At 40.7% G+C, this 5,692-nt stretch overlaps 1 protein-coding gene across 2 annotated transcripts in view; it reads left to right on the top strand.

The window, feature by feature from the left end:
• LOC116389058 (transcription factor COE1-like) overlaps positions 1 to 4,512 on the top strand; it is an 80,891-nt gene extending 76,379 nt beyond the window's left edge. For both annotated transcript variants that reach the window (XM_031857461.1, XM_031857460.1), the window contains exon 17: positions 514 to 4,512. The gene's annotated coding sequence lies outside the window, so the exon portion shown is untranslated. The remainder of the gene's footprint in view (positions 1 to 513) is intronic.
• Positions 4,513 to 5,692: the final 1,180 nt, after the last annotated feature.

The raw sequence follows: 5,692 nt of genomic DNA, 5'->3' as shown, positions 1-5,692 counted from the left end.
GAAAAGGTTTCCATACACTTTACATACATACATATACATTTTTGGGGATTTTGTGTGTGTTTGGGTGGGTGATTGGATGGGTGTGTGTGTGTGTGTGTGTGTGTGTGTGTGTGTGTGTGTGTGCGCGTGTGACTTTGGGCTGGGCTCTGCCTCTCACATGTTGACACCCATCCCTTGGGTTTAAATACCCCATGATGCAATCTGTCACGCACACACACAAACATGCAATAAAGTACACCAACTGTTCCCTCGCACAATTAAATGTGTGTGTGTGTGTGTGTGAGCAGCATTGCCGAGAGCCAACTTATACTGTATGATGTGTCCCTGCTCGATTTTACTGATTTATTTGTCTATTGATGTTTTAAATGTCGCTGCAGACACACAGCTGCACAGATGGAAAGACATATTGATGTATTTATGAGGGAATTTTTTATGACGACAAATATTTGGCTGTGTTTTAAAAGTTTTTTTCTCTTTCCCCTCTTTCCCTCTGTTTGTTTTTCCACCCAACAGCAATCCCGGGAATGATTGTTCAACCCATGTAAAGGTGTGAGTGACTGCGTGCGTGTGTGTGTGTGTGTGTGTGTGTGTGTGTGTGTGTGTGCGTGCGTGCGTGCGTGTGACTGTGCGAGATGAACCAAGCACATTCACACCGATCCCTGCGGAGGATTTCGATGCGAGTCAGACTCCGGACGGGGATGGAAGCAACTGTCCCGATTTGAAGGAACAAACCCAACTCAGGCCCTTTCTAACACAAAAACAACAGCAAGAAAAACAGACGACGAACAAAAAACTGTTTGCAAACAAATAAGTTGTTTAGACTTTGTACACCTTGATGCTTTATAGGAGAACGGCCACACCTACATTACGACTCTCCACGGACACAGGAAGTGTATTTATTTTAGAGAGAATCCATTTCTTCCCCTGAGTGACTTGTTTTTCTTTTTGTGCAACAGTTCACGTGTGATAATCATCTTCTAACTGTATCTCACATGAAGGACTTTCTATTTATGAAGTTTAGTCATTAATGAAGGAATATAATGTGAAGAATGCCTGGTGATGGAGATGATGATGATGATGAGGCTGCAGGATCCATACAGGGTCAAATCCAGCCGACACAGACAAGCCAATCCAGACACACACTTTCACTTCTTATTGCCAAATCCACACCACCGTCAGCAGAAACACTCAGACAGCGAGGTCTTCCTCTGCATTTAATCGATCGGCTGAAGGATTGAGATGCTTCCCGCCTGCTGCAGTTTTAGCCATTCAAGAAATCCCCATGTTTGCTTTGAGCTCGCTTCACGTACATCTTCACTGCTACTTATTTCAGCCAACAGAAGGTGCAGAGAGAAACAAAAATCAGCCAATTCACAAACCGGGAATAAATATATTTTCACCACGCAAGATTCGAGAGAGGAAGTAGACATGCTGCAGATCTGATTCAGGATAGATTTAACTATAAAAAGGACGTAAGTAAGTGCATGGGTTTTTGAACACCGGGTGCCAACGGCAGCTTCACTGTTTAGGAACTGACTTAACTGCTCCGCTGAGACCTCCGTCGGCCCTGTTACCACATGATCTGTTATAAAGTCGGACACCGCCACAGCGACCTCTATGAGAGGGGGAACACGTCTTAAAGACTGCTGCCATTTTGACTTTGATTTTGTTTGAGAGTTGCCTCAAATGTTTGTCTTAATACATAAATCCTTATTTCTGTTTTGTTTTTCTTTTGGTTTTGCTGTGTTACTTTTTTTCTTCCTGCCATCAGCCGGCCAATCAGATTGTGTTTCTTTTGTCACCTGGACACTTATCTGGTGTGACTGAGAATTTGAGTGAGAAAATATTCCAGTGGTGTGTCTTAAATGCTGCACTGCAAAGAATGTCATTAAGTCTTCAACTGAGTCTTAAAATCAATGTGATCTCACAGAAGGACGGGAAATGACCACGACCTCTTAACAGCAAAACTACTTGGTTAGGTTTAGGAACAAAAACATTTGGGCCTGGTTTAAGATTACTGACGTAGCCTATCTAATCGTAGAAAGTCAATGTTGACTTTTGCTTTCACAGGGGACACGAACACCAGTGTCCTGGGTGAAAGTCTCTTGTTTGAACCATCCATCAATCCACCCGAACCACCTGCCCACCTTTGATTAACACGTGTTTCTGCTGAACCTGGGAATTTGTGTGTCCACCACGACGAGGGATCCTTATTCACTTTCCATTAGCATTGTTTCCGTGGTGCCGGCACATCATTTTGACACATTACCACCTCCATGTAATACGCTGTTAGGAGGTCATGGTCATTTCACGTTTTGTGGTGAGATCAAGCTGCTTAAAAACATCTTCCCCTGAGGTCCACTTTCTTTTAAATCTGCTCGTGAGATCAGTTCATTTTTACAGTACAACTGTAACTCAAAGAACACCATTTCACCAATTTGCATCCCATTTTGCACTTCTCCAAGAGGTAAAGATGAGGTATGAATTTACAAGTCTTGTAAAAACAAAAAAAGGCTTTTTTTGCAGCGCAGGACAATTAGCCAGTGACATGTCTTAAATGTGTGGTTCAACAGTCTTAATTCATTCATGATCATGTTAATTTTGCCAAAGCCCTTATTTGAGACATTACTGCCTAAACAGTCTTATGCCACAGCTTCAACGCAATTAGTTTTGTTTTTCTTTTTGTGTCATACATGTAAGAATGCCATGCTATGTATGCTGTTGGTGTTGTTTTCAGACCTGCAGCAGGTAGCGGTCACAAATTTATCTTTGTCTGTTTGTCATCAGGGTCATGGCATTAAAAGAAACTATTTGAAAGTGAATTTGGATTCTTAACTGGACAGAAACTGGCATCACATGCTGATTAAGTAAACCCCTCTTATTTGATGAAGATGAATCATTTGTCTCTCATGTCAAAGTTATTAATCTTTTTTGTTTTGTATTATAGTGTCTGTTTATTAAAAGCCATACTTCCACTGCTAATTCCAATCAAATTAAAACAAGCCATGGTGTTGTTCTTTTTGCTTTGTAAGTCAGAAAAGCAGGCGGATATTATTCATTTCGTCACAATGTTGTTCGTATCATTATTGTTAAAGTTTGCATAATTGAGTTGTGTTATAGGTATAGAGTTCATAAATATGTCTTTATGATGGAAGATGGAAGATGGAACAGCTGCTTAATGAAGGCTTTCTCCTGCTTCTGTCAGGTTTTCTGTCCTCTCTTCGCTCCCTTCCTGCATTCATTTCCCTCCTCCACCTTGTTTGGATTGTGCTTTTAATACTCTGTACGTTTGCCCTCTTTCTTTCCTTTCCCTCACAAAATGAGCCACCTATTTATTTTATCTCAAATATGGGTCTGGAGACCACTTTTTTATGTTTGTGTCTACGTGTGAGAGTGCCTGCGACTGGTGTGTCTGAGTGTGTCATCATTTTTCTCTGAAAGAAAAAACGTGATGTTTTTAAAGTTGAAGGATGTTTTTCTTTTTATAGTACATATATAAATACCTGTACAGGAAAGGAGTACATAGAGGGTTTGGTTAAAAGAAGTATGATCCGAAGCACTTGTCCAGCAACAGTTAATAACGGTTATCACGGCTTGTCTGCGTTCAGGCTCACAGTGGTGGTCATCATCCATACACACATTTATCAGCAGTATCAGTGTGGAGGGGAAGAGTACAGAGGAAACTACTGTAAAGATGATAATGTTGATTCTTTTTTTATTTTAAACTTTGAAGTGTAAAATAACTTTTTGATTCTCTATATTTAATTAAAGTTCTTTCTTCTCTGTGGAAAAGCTGTCAGTTTTTTCACTTTGTTGCTTTTCACCGCGGAGAGCCACACATGCAAGGAAAACACGCAAATGAGGATACAATTAAGGGAATTGAGACACAGCGATGCAGCTTTCTTCCCAGCCTCTCTCGCTGCAGGAGCTTGTAGGGAGGAGTCAGGTCATCACCAAGATTCAGCTCAGCTGTGTCAACTGCCTCAATCCTCTATATAAACTGGTGGGAGTCAGGCCGACTTCCTTTAGATAGGCTGAATGGTTGCATTTAGTTTGTTTTCTCTTCACTTAAAATAAACCTGTTTTAGTTCAAGACCTCAGGTCTTTGTCCCAACTTTGAGACCTTTGAGGACATTCACCTCTTAGAAAGCCCAAAAGACATGAACTTTATTGTTTCCATTAACTTTACCTGCAGATGGTGATGAAGAGAGGAACAGGAGTGTTAAAGATCTGCAATGAAAGAGGGTTCAATGTTGAATAAGCAGTGAGTCAAAAAAAAAAAGTGAATTCCTTTAACATTCAGCGTGTTTCTGAAACAGCGCTGGCTTAATTCTCTGCAATGTTGAAAATCAAACCTGCAGAACAAAAAGTGAAAGATCGGGTGAATTTGATACCTTCCATGCAGTGAAAGGGTTTCTTCTAGACGGCTGACTCAAGTTTATCTAATGTCTTGGTCACACAGTATCACACATTATCAGCCCAATAATGGCCTCACCTGACAGACATGAGCCGTCAGGTGTGACCATTTCTCAAAGTACCCCCTGCTACAGATGCAGCATGTGTGACACCTCAATGTTCCAACATTTTTTTGTTATTTTGCGGTCTGCTGTTGAGTTTGATAACAGGGACTTTGACCCACACACATACATTTACAGAAAATATCTTTCTGTAAATGCAATCAAATATGCAACACACACACAACATAAAACTAAACAAAACGCATTGAGCCAGTGATAAATAAAAGTGACACACATTAAATGTCGGTTTGTCATAAAACTATCAGCATTCATTGATTCAAAATAACTTTATTTGAATTCGCCTTTCATGCAGTACGGATTGGTGCTGTCAAAAATGCTTTACAGCTGACTCAACCTGAAAAGACGAAGACATTGTGAGGCACAAAACAGTTAATCTATAGAGGAAAATGTGAGATTAAAATGTGGATAAAAGTGAAATAAAATAGTTTAAATGTGACTGTAACCTCCTTCTTGACTGTTCAAATGTTAAACTCTATTCCAGTAAAGATCACACAGCCAGAGAGGCTTCTAGGTCAAACTGTTACACAATAAGTTGTAAAACTGAGACAGAGGCGTTATTCGCTCTGTGGGTATATTTGTTTTATTATTTAAATCTTTCTTTTTCTTTCTATTTCTCCTCCATTCTTCTGTCACGTCAAGCTGTTTCTGTCTCCAGCAGCTCTGATGTTGAGCAAGGCTACCAGCCCTGCCAGCGATGTGGTCATACACACCGTGTGTGTGTGTGTGTGTGTGTGTGTGTGTGTGTGTGTGTGTGTTCATAAACAATACAAATTCTCTTGTGAGAACCATTTCTGTAATGAGACAGATGGGCCCTGCCTGGAGTTAGCTATCAGCACAACCACAGGCTGTGCGTGCATGCGTTTGTGTGCGTGTGTGTGTGTGTGTGTGTGTGTGTGTGTGTGAGAGTGTGTGTGAGGTGTTATTCTCCTATTTCTAGCCTGCAGGCTTAATCAAAGAGGAGCCACAGATGTCTTATTGACACCAATTAGTTTCTGTCTCATGGCACACACACACACACACACACACACATTAATGTATTTAGAGTGTAAACACACATCTGCGTTTTCGTTTGAGTTGATATGAGTTGAATTTGGGATTATTTATGGCCTCGTTTCGATGAGTTGAAGAATGCAGTCAATTTGTTGGAGCGCTAA

This window comes from Anarrhichthys ocellatus, unplaced genomic scaffold (genome assembly GCF_004355925.1).
Source record: "Anarrhichthys ocellatus isolate YVR2014 unplaced genomic scaffold, GSC_Weel_1.0 scaffold18, whole genome shotgun sequence".
Classification (NCBI taxonomy): Eukaryota; Metazoa; Chordata; class Actinopteri; order Perciformes; family Anarhichadidae; genus Anarrhichthys; species Anarrhichthys ocellatus.
Note: the sequence above shows the minus strand (reverse complement) of the source record. Positions and strands in the feature narration are given on the sequence as shown.